The sequence below is a fragment of the Lampris incognitus genome, chromosome 6 (genome assembly GCF_029633865.1).
Source record: "Lampris incognitus isolate fLamInc1 chromosome 6, fLamInc1.hap2, whole genome shotgun sequence".
Taxonomy (NCBI): Eukaryota; Metazoa; Chordata; class Actinopteri; order Lampriformes; family Lampridae; genus Lampris; species Lampris incognitus.
Genome location: NC_079216.1, coordinates 6,957,624 through 6,975,031, shown reverse-complemented (window position 1 = coordinate 6,975,031; position 17,408 = coordinate 6,957,624). Strand labels below are relative to the sequence as shown.

At 50.1% G+C, this 17,408-nt stretch overlaps 1 long non-coding RNA gene across 1 annotated transcript in view; it reads right to left on the bottom strand.

The window, feature by feature from the left end:
• Positions 1-267: 267 nt before the first annotated feature.
• Positions 268-17,408, bottom strand: part of LOC130114812 (uncharacterized) — a 99,403-nt gene continuing 82,262 nt past the window's right edge. Inside the window, exon 3 of the long non-coding RNA XR_008810425.1 lies at positions 268-288. This is a non-coding gene — a long non-coding RNA (uncharacterized LOC130114812). The remainder of the gene's footprint in view (positions 289-17,408) is intronic.

Below are 17,408 nucleotides of genomic sequence, written 5' to 3'. Positions count from 1 at the left end.
CACACACAGAAAGACGGGGTGACAAACGTCTCCGCGGTTGCGGTGAACAACAACAAATCAAACTAACCCATGACGACGCCACCGAGCGAAGAGCCAACCTTGGTCAAATGGAGTCAAAGAGGGCTTTTCTTCTTAAACGGGCACAATTCAACCGGCGGGGGTCACGGCGGGCAGAGACCATCACACGGCGTCCTCGCCGTTAAATCTCATCCCGGACCAGGTTTTTCCAGCCAGAAGTTCTGGAGAGTACTCCGAGTTCCAGGTCGAGTCCTGCCCCACTTCTGTATTCTAGAGAGAGAACGAGAGAGAGAGAGCGAGAGAGAGAGAGGGGTGAGTGACTTGGCTAAATCCACAATCCAATTCCGATCTGTTCCAATTCCCACTTCCCTGTCTCAGGAAAACAGAGAGAATCGGCACACCTCCGTTAGCACCGCAATCTTCTCTCGCACGCACAACTTTTTCACAGAAACACACCCTTTTCTTCCCGTTTCTGACAGGGATTTCTACTCAACACGGGAAAATAAATTAATAAATAAATAAATAAGACACAAGTCCGGGCCGATGACCTTGCACGGCTTAATAGATCTTCCCGTGTTCGCCGCCGTCGGCAGGCCGTCCGGCTTTATTTACAATGCAATACATGCTCAACATCGCAAATCGGGGATTGTATGGCTTGTTGTCAGGGATTACCTGTCTGGGGAGTGAGTTTTCCATTAAATGGCAGCACCTGGAAACGAAACATCGACCTCTTCGCATCTGAGGCCTATCCCCCCCCCCCCACACACACACACATACATTTGTACTCCATGTTGTACGGCTTTGTCTTTCCCATGAATAAATAAACTGTCTGCCATCCGACGACGTGTTTGATCCGACGGATCTTCTGAGTCGGGCGCCACATGTGACACCGCAGGAGAGCGGGGTTAAAATCAAGACTCGAGAAGGGGGCTTACGGCCGCAGGGTCGACATCTCGTAGCCTTTTTTTTTCTCCTCCCCCTCCTCCTCCTGCTCCCCCCCCCCCCCTCGGAGCCGTAACGAGTTTAATATCTAAGCTCTTTATCCTGTATACGGCTGAAGCGTGATTTTGTTTGACACCGCGGAAGCAGGAATCCTCTCGCTTTCATCTTTACGGGGTCAGCGGCGGAAATGGACAGAGTTCAAATAGACGGGGCCGCGGGGGAAAACCAGGCAGGGATGAAGATTAAGAAAAGAAAAAAAAAGAGCAAGGGAAGGAATCCATGGGTGGAGCGACAAGGAAGGGGAGTGGTGGATGAGGGCAGTAAGTAGCGGGCGCTGTGAGGGGACAAGAAAGAACGGTCTACACTGAGAGAAGAGAAGAAGAAAAAGAGCAATGGCACAAGTTGAGGGGGCGTGGGCAGAAGGATGGAGAGCGATGGATTTGGGGCGGTGGAAGAGTGTGAAAAGATGGGTGTTTGGGATCGTACACCCTTCCCCAGTATGGGGGTCGTGCCATGAATCAGAATACTTTATTAATCCTAGGGGGTGTAAGAAAATATCGACACACTCGAGTACGGCGATACGATGATCTTTTGTGATACCGTATCGATTCTCAAAACCACGATATCGATTTTTAATTGTTTGCATGTGAAGGTTCATGGCAAACATGTTGTGTTGTGTGTAACCCCACGACCGCCAGATAACAGTGTTGTAATCTATCTTCAGCCATTTGACTCTTCCACTCCAACACAACAACGTAAACCGAGACAGGAAGTAGCATAAGCACAAAGAACGCAGGCCTATGACATCACAATATATCGCCTGTCCTACAGTATCGCGATATATCGCGATGTATCAAATCGTAACCCCTGTATCGCGACACGTATCGTATCGCCAGATTCTCGCCGGCCCTAATTCATCCTCAAGGGGAAATTGGGTAAAGTCACAGGTACGAAGCCTTTCCCATTAAACGAGCCCATTCTCAGCCTTGTTCGTCACCTGGTGCCGGCCCTTCATGAGCAGGGCCACAGGGGCGGGCCTTGATATGATGTCATTCATGATCGGTCCCTTAATTGTCACCCAAAGCTGATGTCACCATAACAACAGGACATCCTTTCAACAAGTTCAGCGTATATAACCGCCAACCAGCTGTTCAGCGGGTTAGCTGTGTTTCGGTAATTCACCATGGAGGTGGATTCGGCGAGTTTTTTGTTGCGCCGTTGTGCGCCTTGTTATCGAGAGCAAAATCAGGGAGAAAACAGTTCCGACAACTCCTGCGGAGAACGAGCTAACCTAGCTAACATGGGACAGCTGACAGTCTTGTTACCATGGCAACACCTTTGTCAATATTCCAGCCTTGCTAGCTCCGCTAACAGTGGAAACACATTAGGGCCCAGCTGGTCTTTACTGGGCTCAGCCCGTTCTGGGGAGCAGAGAGGAGGCGCAAGGCGTCCGAGCGGGGTCGGTTTTGCTCTCCACATGAACAGATTAGAGGAGAGCTGCTCCATCCCCTTAAGGCCCCCACTCACAGTGAGTTCGCCAGTCCTGTACATTTATTGTCACTGTTTACGTCATATTGTACGATGGGGAAAAGGTAAAGTGTTGATCCCCCACCCCACCCCATCCCACCCCAGTCAGACTGTGTGAGATATAGTGAGACTACTGTCACATTGTGAAAATGGCGACAACACAATGCAAGTCGGCCCGAGGGCAAGCCGACTGTGCCCGGCATAAAAAAGGTGATGCGGTCCAAAATTGTCCTGGTGGGGGGGGCACAACAAATGAAAAAACACGCAGAGGCATAAACAATAACACTTTTTGTCTTGAGAAGCCCAAAAACATGTGACAACATGGATCAGCTATTCTCCCAAGTCAGCTCGAGGTCCAGTAAATATCTCCAGCCATTTTTAACGAAACTGTCTGCACGCAGGTATTCAAGACTACAAGACTGGCAGATGACTTTCATCGATGTTCCTGGCAGCAACACACACACACACACACACACACACACACACACACACACACACACACACACACACTAGGAAGTGGAAGAGTAATGAACAAGCGAGATCCTTCAGTTAAAAAATAGCTTCACTGTCTATTATTCACAATTGCTATGGATGCCACCAGTTTCTACCAGGACGGCGTAGTAGCCATAGCTTTTATTGTCGGTTCATCTGTCATACTACACCACCACAACCGGAAATTCTGACAGTGCCAGAACTTGGTTGGAGCCAAGTGTCAGTCCTTAAGTAACACACCAATTTTTCACCGTCCATACCAATTCCGAGTACGAACCCCCCCCCCCCATTTTCTCCCAATTGTACTTGGCCAATTACCCCACTCTTCCGAGCCGTCCCGGTCGCTGCTCCACCCCCTCTGCCGATCCGGGGAGGGCTGCAGACTACCCCATGTCTCCTCCCATACATGTGGAGTCGCAAGCAAGTGAGGAGTTTCACCAGGGGGATGTAACGCGTGGGAGGATCACGCTATTCCCCCCAGTTCCCCCTCCCCCCTGAACAGGCACCATGACTGACCAGAGGAGGCGCTAGTGCAGCAACCAGGATACATACATCTGGCTTCCCGCCCGCAGACATGGCCAATAGTGTCTGTAGGGATGCCCGACCAAGCCGGAGGTAACACGGGGATTCGAACCGGCGATCCCCATGTTGGTAGGCAATGGAATCGACTGCTACACTACCCGGACACCCCCCCTGAGTACGAATCTTTAAGTATCGAGCGATACTGAGTACCGATCTGATGGTTTACTTTTTCTGAACAGTGCAGACTTAGACTGTTGGTTTGGGTTCAATGGGCGAAATAACTGATAAGTTTAATTTCAATTCCATGATAGAAATACAGGCTTCCACATGCTGAAACTGCAGTACATATCAAGCAATGGTGCTTTTATTTATGACATGGTACACATGGCTTTTGGTACTGGATGTTAGTCTTGGGCAATATCTCCAACACTGGTACTCCCACTTCAGCCTGGTATTGGTCCGATATTCGGTATCAGTATTGGTGCATCATTTCCTTATGCCTGTCATACTGAACAACACAGGACATCTGACTGTTGTTCACAACCAATGATTTTGACCACGTTTTGAAAAATGTACCTGAGACGGTGCTAAGACGCCTGAAATTGCCCTTATGTGTGTGTGTGTGGGGTGAGGGTGGGGAGGAGGCTTTACTAAGAAATTGAGTTACACACACGCTAGCCCTAAGACCTCCTTTCCAACCAAGATAGACCACACATCCTCTCCTTTTTTCTGTCCCTTAACTCCGACCCCCCCCCCCCCCAGTGATGTGCCCTCTCCCACGTACCTGGACCGCTAAGTACTCTGAAAATGATTTGGAGTCACTGCTGTCGACACCGAAGCCCTGATAAAACTGCCATTTTCCCACTTCACTGCTCCGATCTGTGAGGACCAAGTCAGTTCCAGTGGCTTCACCGCCCTCCTCCGTCTGTCCTTTTTCCTTCCTCCAAAAAAATGAATCAGATGGTGGGGCAGAAAGAGCCTCCTTCCTCGGGGGCAGAACAAGGTCCCAACAACAATATCCCTCCCTGCAAGAAGCAATCGGCCTCTGTGGGGGCTGCCCCCAAAGAAAAGTGCAGAGGCTAACAAAAATGTGTGACAGCCGCTCACTTATGTTAACAGAGCGCACGCACACAAAAGATTCCCACCGCCGCCGCCACCGCCCGGCTGCGGTGGTTGGAGGAGCTTGGGTTTATTTTTCAATCACCCGCTCTGACATCTGAACTCTGAGGTCTCCGGAGGGGGGGGGGGTAGGGGAGGACGGCTGACAGCAAGTCCGACAGCTCCTCTCTACCAAAGGGGTTTGAACTCCTTGTCCTGAAGAGGGACGGGCGGATTCGCAGACAGGACCCGAGGAAGAAAAGGAAGAAGGAGAAGGAGGAGGGAAGGGGTCGAACTCTGGAGGAGAGGCCCATCAATATCCTGTCATGGCTGCCTGGGAGAGCCGCCGCCTCGGAAAAAACGCTGAGATAACAACAAGACTGACAAGCTCACTTTCTCGAGCTTTCATTCAGGCTGGGGAATGAAAAGTTTGTGATTCCACTTTGAATCCGGAGGGGGAAGAAAGCCTTTGAGTAAATAAACAAACAAACAAATAAATAAAGTCTCACTGTCAGCATCTGAAACACAGCGGCGGACATCCTTGCAATGATCACAAAGAGGACCATGTCCTGAGTCCCACCGTGGATTTTTTCTTCTTCTTTTTTTTTGGGAGGGGTGGCCTTTTTCAGGGTCAGGGGAGTGCCACAGGGCTCACAACGTGGCACCGCCCATGTTATTCAATGACCGGCAAACAAAGCAGAACAGCAGAAGTGCTTATTGGAGGACTGAACGCTCTGGCAGGGGAACTGGTGAGGTCAGACACTCGCTGGTTTTAGGCCACGTTGGGATTTCATCGCCCCCGGCTTTGATAAACAGCAGGTTGAGGACGGAATAAATTTCTCAATAGGCTAAGGGACTGTCACAGACGAATGGATACACCCCCCCCCCACACACACACACAGTCAAACTAACCACACCAGACAGTAGGTGCTTAAAAAAACTGTCTTTGCATTTACTGGGTAATGGCCCTGTTCCCTAACGTTTAAAATGGAAGGGAAGCTCAGGTTGACCTGCAAGTGCAGATAGCGTAGAGGAAATTCTCTTATTGGGGCAAATAAATTGTCCAGTGGACCCAAACGCAACTGTCATTTGTGCGAAAGAAGCGATGACGGCTTCCAAACAACCATTCCACTTCAGCACTTTTAATGCATGTTAAGAGGCCAGGGACCGGCAAATTAAAATCCATATCAATTACCCCTTGTCTACTCCTTCCTACGAGCAGTAGAGAGAAAGTAGTGCTCCGAGGGCGACTAACCGAAATTTCCTCGCCGTTATCAAATATTCAGTCACTCAGTGAGAGGTAAAGTGACTACAGGGGCAGAGAAAAAGGTTTATTACATACTGTAATTTTCCCAATAGTTCTATATGGCTGGCTCTGGAAGCCCCTCTATACTGTGTGTGTGTGTGTGTGTGTGTGTCGGGGTTGATGTGCGAGAAGTAATGTGGTGACACAAATTCCACCGTTTCCTCCGAAACGGGAAACTCAAATTACCCTGCAGGTGCCAACCGTGGAGTCGCCACACACTGGCTTGCATTCAGAATGCCTCTGGCACCATCATGTAGTTTATGAAACAAAATAAGATAGGAAACAGCTTCATTTCACACACATTATTATCTTCTCCTTCTTTCTTTGTTTTGTCTTCTCTCCCTCTTCCTCCACTCCCCCTAGCCAAACACTGCACTGGCTCACCTCCCCGTTTTCTGGAGAGCTTCCACACACACTGAATGACGCTCTGTGTGTGTGTGTGTGTGTGTGTTGGGGATGATGTGCAAGAAGTAATGTGATGATGAGTGTGTTTGTGTGTATGTATGTGTGTATACTGTGTGTGTGTGTGTGTGTGTGTGTGTGTGTGTAGGGAGTAATGTGCAAGAAGTAAAGTGATGATGGTGATGTGTGTGTGTGCACATGTGTGTGTGTGTGTGTCTGTCTCTCTCTCTCATCTTCGATAGTGTAACACAATGAGTAGGCTGGAGGGCCTACATCCCAAGGAGCGACAAAGTAATTTTGCTTGGTAATTTTAATGCATGGGTTGGGAAGAACATGCAAAAATTGGAATGGAGTGATTGGCGCCCATGGCATTGGAAAAGTCAACTCCAATGGCGTAAAACTTCTCAATCTGTGCTCGGAACATGACCTCACCATCACAAACACCATTTTCCAAAAAATGAATAAATACAAGGCGTCCTGGATGCATCCCAGATCCAAACACTGGCACCTGCTTGATTATGCTATCGTGAGGCGGGCTGATCTTAAAGACGTGCTCCTTACGAGAGCTATGCGAGGAGCAGACTGCTGGACAGACCACCGCATGATCCTGACAAAAGTCAGAGTGCATGTCTGACCCTTGAGACACCAATCTGGGCCAAAAAAAGAAACCACTCCACTGCGGCACACTCTCCAACAGCGACACCCTAAACACCTTCTGTCATTCTCTAGCCGACAAATTAGCTGACCTTGAACGGCTGATCAACTCGAGTCTGGGATGGATGAGAAGTGGACCTCTCTGAGCACCACCCTCTTTGACAATGCTGCCCAATCCATTGGCTTCAAAACCAAGAAACATCAGGACTGGTTTGATGATAATGCCGGGACGATCTACACCCTCCTGGACAACATGCATAAGGCACACAGAACCGCCCTCAGCAACCCACTATCTTAACCTCTCAAGAAAAAAATGGCAAGAACTCTGCTCTGAGGCCCAAGCAACTCTGCGGAATCTGCAAATTGAGTGGTGGATTTTTGAAAGCCAACGAAATCCAGGCTCATGCAGATAGGAACGACATGCATGGTTTCTATGACGCAGTTAAGACCATCTATGGTCCCAGAAACTGCTCCCTGGCACCCGTTATGTCTGCTGATGGAACAACTCTCATCAAGGATCAGGCCCTGTTAGTGGAGCGGTGGGCCAAGCATTTTAACACCCTGCTCAACCAGCCCACCCCAGTGGACTCAACTGTACTGGCAGAGCTCCCTGAACAGCCTACCTTGCAAGACCTAGACCTCCCATCAACTTTCAAAGAAATCCTACATGCAGTCAAGACCCTAAAAACAACAAAACCCCTGGACCTGATAACATTCCAGCTGAAATCCTCAAGGAAGGAGGCCACCTCTGTACGAGGATACTGTATCTCTACATCCTTGAGGTGTGGAGTTGCAAGTGTGTCCCCCAACAGTGGAAAGATGCCAACATTGTGACCATTTATAAAAACAAAGGAGACAAATCCATCTGCTCCAACAGTAGGGGTATTTCACTACTGGCCATTGCCGGAAAGGTCCTAGCCAAGATCATGCTCGACAGACTAACACTCACAATAGCCGAACGGGTCATACTAGAGTCACAGTGCGGCTTCCGAAAGGATAGAGGGACCATTGACATGATCTTTGTCACACGCCAGCTCCAGGAGAAATGCCGAGAACAGCACAAGGATTTATACATAGCATTCATAGACCTCTCAAAGGCATTTGATACAGTTAACCAGGCCCTGATGTGGCAAGTCCTGAAGAAATTTGCATGTCCACCCAAGTTTCTCACCATCCTTGGACAGTTTCACTCAGGAATGAAGGCCCGAGTGGTAGTGGGGAACCACAGTTCTGAGCCCTTTGGTGTGCAGACTGGAGTCAGACAATGCTGTGTGCTAGCTCCAGTCCTGTTCAATATCTTCTTAGTCGCTGTTACAACACTGTTATGAAGGGGGATGGAGAAGCAGGCTAGAGTCACCATTGATTTCAGGCTCAGTAGTAACCTATTCAACATCAGGAGGTTTCAGGCAACCACCAAGTTGACCTCTGAAAACATCACTGAGCTACAGTATGCCGGACTGTGCCCTGGTAGCCCACACACCAGAAGACCTACAAAACACTCTGTCGGCAGTTGTAACTAGATAAAGGAGAATGGGACTGATCATCAACACCAAAAAGACAGAGGTAATCTGTCAGATGAGTGCCGGCCTCCCAAGCCACCCAACAACTGGCCACTGTTCCTACCTTCAAATATCTGGGAAGCATGCTGTCTGTCACCTGCACAATGGATGATGAGATCCAGCACCGCCTCAAACAAGCTTCAACATCTTTTGGTCGTCTAAGGAGAAAGGTTTTCCAGAACAGCAACCTCAGTCTCCACACCAAAGTGCTTGTTTACAGAGCAGTGTGCATCTCAACACTACTCTATGGATGTGAGGCATGGTCCATCTACAGCCACCATCTCAGAAGCCTGGAGGTCTTCCATGTGAGCTGTCTCCAGAGGACCCTCGGCATTATTTGGGAAGACAGAGTGCCACACACAGAGGTGTTGGAGCAGGCAGGCAGTTGCAGCGTGGAGTCTACCCTAAGCCACCATCAACTCAGGTGGCTTGGGCATGTCATTCGCATGCCCAGCCAATAACTCCCACATAAAGTCCTCTACGGCCAACTACACCTTGGTCAACGCACTGCAACGATGCCAGATCAACCCCTCTTCTTTGGAGGAACTTGCCTCCTGCTGCACCATCTGATGCTCTCACATCTCACAGGGAGTGACATAGTAAATAAAAAAACTGCACACACCATGTAGCAAAGCATGTGAAGAGGCATGCTCACAAAGCTACCCCTGCCCCCCCCCCCAGCACAACTTTTACATGCCCGGTCTGCAACCGCAATTGTGCATCCAGGATCGGACTATTCAGCCACCAAAGGACTCACAAATAGGAGAAGATGGTCATCATCGGATACGATGGACGACCAGCAAGCAAGCAAACGTGTGTGTGTTTGTGTGTGTATACTGTGTGTGTGTATGTGTGTGTGTGTGTTGGGGATGATGTGCAAGAAGTAATGTGATGATGAGTGTATTTGTGTGTATGTGTGTGTGTATATACTGTGTGTGTGTGTGTGTGTGTGTGTGTGTGTGTTGGGGATGATGTGCAAGAGGTTATTTGATGTTTGTGTGTGCGTGTATACTGTGTATGTGTGTGTATACTCCGTGTGTGTGTGTGTGTGTGTGTGTTGAGAGTAATGTGCAAGAAGTAAAGCGATGATGGTTGGGGTGTGTGTGTGTGTGCGCGCACGTGCGTGCGTGTGTGTCTGTCTCTCTCATCTTCGATAGTGTAGCACAATGAGTAGGCTGGAGGGCCTCCCTCAACCACAACACATAGTGGTGTTGTTTTTCTTGCACGGCTCCCTGGCACGTAGCAGCAATGCAGCAGCATTCCAAGCTAGCATCAAGCGAGCCTGTGCTTTTTGTGGAATGTTGATTGCAGCGTGGCGCCTCACACTTATGCAATACCGACAAGACCGGGCCCTCTAATAAAAACATCACAGGAGGAGGGAAAACAAAGTGCACGTCAATCGTTTTTGATCCAGTCAAACAGGCGGTATGCTGCTGATCGATTCATCGCACTTCAAAAGCATGGAGGGTTTTTCATTTTTTGTGCGTTTATCTGTTGGTCTTTTGTCGGGCTGCGGCTGTTTGCCAGTGTTCAAAGCCATTTTCAGAAATGAACGAGATGAACCACTGAGATATTCGGAAACTCCTGGAACTTTCCAATAATCTGAAAGACGCAGCATAGTATTGTGTATTTTTTTATGTTCACTGTAATCAGCGGTGTCGTAGTGGGGGGGGAAAGAGGAAGGACCTACCAGGACCCAGAAGGGAAGGGGGGGCTCAGGAAGCCTGGAATTAAAAGTTTGTTTTGGTTTGCAAATTTTTATTTCTAACTAATTAGTGTTAAAACTGGCTCAGTACATTGGTTGAGGGACTTCAAGAAAACAGTGGAGGCTCTCTGAGGCACCTCCCACCCCTTACAAAAGGTGCAAAATGGTTTAGTCCGTCCCTCACGAACATCTCTCAATGCAGCTCATCTAGTCCTGTCGTGAGTGACCGCTGATACAAGCACAAAATCTGGGCTCCAGAAAAGAAAGACAGGAAAGGGAGGGAAGGCAAAATGAGGGAAAACAAGTTGAGTAATTTCCTCCAAAAGAAAGGGGAGCTAGGAGCTTTTAAAAGAAAGGTGGCCAGCTAACTCCTACTACCACAGCTAGGTAGCAAGCTAGCTAGCTAACGCTTAACTCCTACAACCTGAACACAGTAGGAGATAGCTAGCTAGCTAGTACTGTTACACACGCAGTATCATACATTTATCAGCATCATAGTTACAATGATGTGAAAGCGGTGCGTGAGAGACAAAAGAGGAAAGGGGCCCACAGAGACTGCTTATGTATAAGGCCCAGAATTTTGTGCTACACCCCTGACTGTAATATCAACATAATAGATCGATTCTTCACGGGGCAACGATTCAACAACTGTTGACGACCACTCGTGATTTTTAGTTTCAGATGCATCTGGAGGTTCAAACTTCCTGCGGTAAGCAATGAAAGCCACTTTATTTTGTCATTGTATTCTTACAATGAATTTGTCTTCTAGATTTGACCCATCCTATTGTAGAGGAGCAGTGGACAGCTGCAGCACCCGGGGACCAACTCCAGTTCTTCTTTCCATTGCCTTGCTCAGGGGCACAGACGGGAGTATTAACCCTAACATGCATGTTTTTGGGGGTTTTTTTGATGGTGGGAGGAAACCGGAGCACCCGGAGGAATCAGGAACACTTTATTTGTCATTTCATTTCATGTACTTGCTCACATGAAATGAAATGAAATATCGTTTCTCCCCAGTCCAGCCCAGAGCAGTGCAACACAAAGACAAAAACACATCCAAACTACAAGAATTACAACAACACATACTAACATATATATCTAAACTAACACATATCCAAACTAAAAAGAAAAAAAAATCAACTGTCCAAGGGAACAAATGCCAGCCAGGATGATTTTCAGAACTGCCGGTCTGCATGGGCTTCCGCATCCTGTCAGACCGTCCTCGGTATTTCCTCCTCAGGCACAGCTTCAGGCATGGGTCGTGGTCCTTGGATTCACCGGACAGAGCAGACCAGGTTCTCCACATGACTACACCAAAAACACCACAGTCAACGCCAGGCGAGGCTGCCGCCAGACCGCCCCCGGGCATGGGCTAGCAGTTAGCTTAGCCTATCCCGCTTCCGCATCCTGTCACACCGCCTTCGGTGTTACCTCCTCAGTCGCAGCTCCAGGCAGGAATGTGGTCCCTAGGCCCACAGGACGCAGCAGACCAAGCTCTCCCAGCTGATCCAGCGCCAGCTCTCCCAGCCATCAAACGAAGACAAAATTGAAACGCAGACATGGACAAAGACACTGCATGGACGGTACTGTGTGAGGCCGCTGAAAACGTGAATTCGCACCGCCATCTTCCCACACTGGAAGCGGGAAAAAAACCACGCAGACACAGGGAGAACATGCAAACTCCACACAGAAAGGACCTGGGATGGCCTGGGGTTCAAAGCCAGGAGCCTTCTTGCTGTGAGGCAACAGTGCTAACCAGTGGGCCACCGTGCCGCCCCTAAGCAGCAGTGTCCTTCCTACCTTGAAAAACAGAGTCTAGACTGCGACATGGCTTCTTCACCAGAGCCATCCTGCCTAAAGGCAAAATAACACAAACAACCCCCCCCCTCCCGGCATCTTTGAGCAGAAGGACACACAACTCACGAATAACCAATTATGCTAGCAGACGCAGCCCCAGTATTGGAGGAGCAGAAGAAAAGATTAGCTCTGAGCAATTTGGGAGACTTCATTTTTCTCAAGAGTGACGGGGATGGATAAAGACAGGCCCGAGGTCAATTGACCGACACACACACACACACACACACACACACACATACACACACGACCAGCCCTCCGTTCTTTCAATTCGCCATTCCAACCAATTACGCTTTCAGGAAAATGTCCAGCGCTGAAAAACATAATTCGCTAAGTCCTGTTTCCCCTAACCCTGTCTTGCTGTCTTTTCCTCCCCGCAGCGACGAAGGCCGACCATCAGGAAAGGCCGGGGCGAGTCGTCTATTTGAAACAATCTACAGCACAACTACGACGGTAGGTGGGTGGGTGGGTGGGGGGGGGGTCAGCGGGTGGGGTCGGTGGTTGAGATGGGTTCGACTCTGGCTCCCTGTGATCAGCAGCCAAGTTGGATTAGGGAGGATTTCTCTACAAGTTTGTACTTAACCTCCGTAACGCTCCCCGAACCCACGAGAGTGAGCGCTGCTGCAAACTCAAGAGCGCTCATCCAAGGTCGCATCGCAGCCGGATCCTTCCACAACACCCGGCAATTCAGCCTGTGATCAACAGCCCCTTTCTGGTTTTAATCACGCCGCCATTCATACATCTTTCTTCACCTTGGACCCTTTTCCATTTCCCTGTGACAAAATTAGCCCGCCGTATTGGGTTAAGTAATCACCTGCCTCTCCGGGCCCTCAATTTCACCTGAGAGAAAAAAAAAAATCAATGTCTTTGTCTTTGGGTTTGGACTAATTCCATATCCAGTGATAGATGCCTGCACGCTGAGCCCGCGAGGTCACCTTTACAGAGGGCGGGACTTCTGCGAGTCAATCAGACATGAGTGACAGGGCGGCCATGTCTTCAGGGATGTTCCCCTCTTGAAAAGCCTCTTCCTGCCTGCGCTCGTTCCTCTGAACTTCGACCCTCATGTCTGTCCAACCAATTCGAGACAGTGCTCCAGTGTGTGTGTGTGTATGCCCCCCCCCCCCCGAGGGAAAACGTTGTGCCCGTGAGGGCAGACTGATGAGACACACACACACACACACACAGCCTCGCTCTGTTTTCAGGTCGTCAATCAACCTCACATACAGTAAATGATTTTTCAAGTTGCCCCCGGGGGTGATTGATGTCGAATGGAAAAGGGTCGGACTGGACACCATACTGGTTTCACGGCGGGGAGAGCAGAGTGTGTGTGTGTGTGTGTGTGTGTGTGTGTGTGTGTGTGTGTGTGTGGAGTTGGGAGGGGGGGGGGGCTTCCTCTACCCTCTTTAAGGCACCATGCTCTTCTTGTTTGTGCTGCACACGTTTTTTTTTCCATTCGGGTGCTAACGCTAACGTAGCACCCTGGGCCAAAGAGATGATGAATTCCCCCCCCCCCTCATGGCAGCTTGCCCATGTCTCACAGGAATACTCTGGATGAGAGGAGTTGTAAGGGGGTGGGGGGGTAGAAGCTCCCCACTCGCTTCCAAACGAAGTCTCTGCTGCTCTTCTTCGGGGGCCTGTGGTTTGGGACAGGGAAGAGGGGTGAGGGGTGGTGGTGTTGATGGTGATGGTGTGTGTGTGTGACATGGTGGGGGTGGGGGGCACGCCGCAGGCTAATGCTAAAAACTGCTATCCAGGCAACACGACCGCACATCTGGGTTTTCTCTATGGAGTTCTGTAGACTAACTCTGGACCAAGCACAGACAGCTGACAACAGAGAGAGAGAGAGAGAGAGAGAGAGAGAGAGAGAGAGAGAGAGAGAGAGAGAGAGAGAGAGAGAGAGAGAGAGAGAGAGAGAGAGAGAGAGAGAGAGAGAGACAGACAGAGACAGACAGAGACAGACAGACAGACAGACAGACAGACAGACAGACAGACAGACAGAACGAGAGAGAGAACAAGAGAGAGTGAGAGTGAGAGCAAGAGAGAGAGCGAGGAGAGAGAGCAACAGAGAGAGCGAGAGCAAGAGTGAGAGATAACGAGAGAGATAGCGAAAGAGTGATATAGAGTGAAAGAGAAAGCGAAAGAGAGCGAGAAGAGCGCGAGCGACAGAGTGACAGAGAGAGTGAGAGAGAGAGAACAAGAGCGATAGCAAGAGAGGGAGAGCAAGAGAGGGAGAGCAACAGAGAGAGCGTGAGAGAGTGAGTGCAAGAGAGAGAGCGTGAGAGTGAGAGCAAGAGAGAGAGCGACAGAGGGAGAGTGAGTGAGTGAGAAGAGAGAGAGCGACAGAGAGAGAGTGAGTGAGAAGAGAGAGAGCGACAGAGAGAGAGAGTGAGTGAGAAGAGAGAGAGTGAGAGAGAGAGAGTGAGTGAGAAGAGAGAGAGCGACAGAGGGAGAGTGTGAGAGAGAGAGTGAGTGAGAAGAGAGAGAGAGTGAGAGAGAGAGAGAGTGAGTGAGAAGAGAGAGAGAGACAGAGAGAGAGAGTGAGTGAGAAGAGAGAGAGCGACAGAGAGAGAGAGTGAGTGAGAAGAGAGAGAGTGAGAGAGAGAGAGTGAGTGAGAAGAGAGAGAGCGACAGAGGGAGAGTGTGAGAGAGAGTGAGTGAGAAGAGAGAGAGTGAGAGAGAGAGAGAGTGAGTGAGAAGAGAGAGAGAGACAGAGAGAGAGAGTGAGTGAGAAGAGAGAGAGCGACAGAGAGAGAGAGTGAGTGAGAAGAGAGAGAGCGACAGAGAGAGAGAGTGAGTGAGAAGAGAGAGAGCGACAGAGAGAGAGAGAGAGTGGGTGAGAAGAGAGAGAGCGACAGAGAGAAGAGAGAGGGAGGGAGAGAGAGAGCGACAGAGAGAGAGCGTTAGTGAGAAGAGAGAGCGACAGAGAGAAGAGAGAGGGAGGGAGAGAGAGAGCGACAGAGAGAGAGCGTTAGTGAGAAGAGAGAGAGCGACAGAGAGAGAAGAGAGAGGGAGGGAGAGAGAGAGCGACAGAGAGAGAAGAGAGAGGGAGGGAGAGAGAGAGAGAGAGTGTTTGTGCTCTCATCTGTGATACTGTTATCTGCTTTGGTGGCACCGTTTGATTCATGGCAGCAGGGCTCATCCTGAAAATAAAACAGAGCGCAAGAGACACCATCGACAAGACAGAGTCACTGTGTGTGTGTGTGTGTACAGACAGCAACCAACTCCCAAGGCTCATATCTCAACTTTCTCTTCCCCTCTGGATCAACCACACAGAGCAGAGACCACAGCCCCCCCCCACCCCCCACCCCACGGTGAAGGAACGCGAAGCGAAAACGTCTCCCATGCTGCCGGGGCTCCATCCATTTTCATCCGGGCATAATCGAGGCCCGCCGTACGCATTGTTTATCGTCAATTAAGATGACTCAGGGTCTGGCAAGAAGTCGAGTCGGCTGGTGGTGTTTGTTTGCTTGGCCCCGCGTCTCCGTCTGTCTCCCCGCCGATCCGTCGGAGAGACACCGCTGCGAGCTGTGCTGACATTTGCTTTTTTTTTTTCCTTATGACTGTTTGCCTCCGCTACCCGGCCGCGTGCGCCGCCGCCGAGACGCTCCTTCATTTCTGTTGTCAGCGGACCGCCTCGAGAAACTTCTGCACAACATGGCAGGGGATGCTCCATCTCCACAGCGCCACGACACCACACACACACACACACACACACACACAAAACCAACCCAAACAAAACCACTTGACAGACAGCATACGGTGACTTTCGTGGGAGGTACTCACTCTGAAATGTACTACAGAATTACAGGCAGACTAAGACTTTTTAGGGGAGGGGGGGGGGGTTCCCCCTTTTTCTTCCAATTGTACTTGGCCAATTAATTACCCCACCCTTTCCGGTCGCTGCTCCACCCCCACTGCCGATCCGGGGAGGGCTGCAGACTACCACATGCCTCCTCTCATACATGTGGCGTCGCCAGCCGCTTCTTTTCACCTGACAGTGAGGAGTTTCACCAGGGGGACGCGGCGCATGGGAGGATCACGCTATTCCCCCCAGTTCCCCCTCCCCCCTGAAAAGGTGCCCCGGTCGACCAGAGGAGGCGCTAGTGCAGCGACCAGGACACATACACACGTCCAGCTTCCCAAGTCAAGTCAATTTTATTTGTATAGCCCAATATCACTAATTACAAATTTGCCTCAAGGGGCTTTACAGCAACACAACATCCTGTCCTGAGACCCCTCGCATCGGATGAGGAACAACTCCCTAAAAAAAAACCTTTAACAGGGAGAAAAAAATAGGACGAAACCTCAGGGAGAGCAACAGAGGAGAGATCGCTCTCCCAAGACGGACAACGTGCAATGGACCCCCGGACACGGCCAATTGTGTCTGTAGGGATCCCCAACCAAGCCGGAGGTAACACGGGGATTCGAACCGGCGATCCCCATGTTTGTAGGCAACGGAATAGACCGCCGCGCCACCCGGACGCCCCCTGCTTAGGCTTTTCTGCAGGTTTGGGTGAGGACACATGGCGGTGCAGGCCATGAGTCCGGATGCCTCTACAACACTTAGGGTAAGGTTGGAGATGGAGGGTCTGTCCGCCTCTTCTGTGTGACGACCGTATTCACGCTCAACCAATCATAGCCATCTTTCAAGGGGGTTATAGACCGATAATGTAGGCCGTGTTATACGGCCTATGGGACATTTAGTACGGCCTATTCACCTGACCTACATGTCTTTGGACTGTGGGACGAAACCCACGCAGACACGGGGAGAACACGCAAACTCCACACAGAGGACGACCCAGGACGACCCCCGAGGGTGAACTACCCCGGGGCTCGAACCCGGGACGTTGTTGCTAAGAGGTGACCTTGCTAACCACTGCGCCACCACAATTAAATTCGCTGGCAACTAATGTTGTCATCGAAACTGAGGAGTGTTGCATACTGAGGCATGACTGCCGAACCACCACTGAGTCTACAGTCTTGTCGTTGTGGATCTGTATAGCCTACAGTGTTGTCGTTGTGGATCGGTATAGTCTACAGTGTTGTTGGTGTGGATCGGTATAGTCTACAGTGTTGTCGGTGTGGATCGGTATAGTCTACAGTGTTGTTGTTGTGGATCCGTATAGTCTACAGTATTGTCGGTGTGGATCGGTATAGTCTACAGTGTTGTCGTTGTGGATCGGTATAGTCTACAGTGTTGTCGTTGTGGATCGGTATAGTCTACAGTGTTGTCATTGTGGATCGGTATAGTCTACAGTGTTGTCGTTGTGGATCTGTATAGTCTACAGTGTTGTCGTTGTGGATCGGTATAGTCTACAGTGTTGTCGTT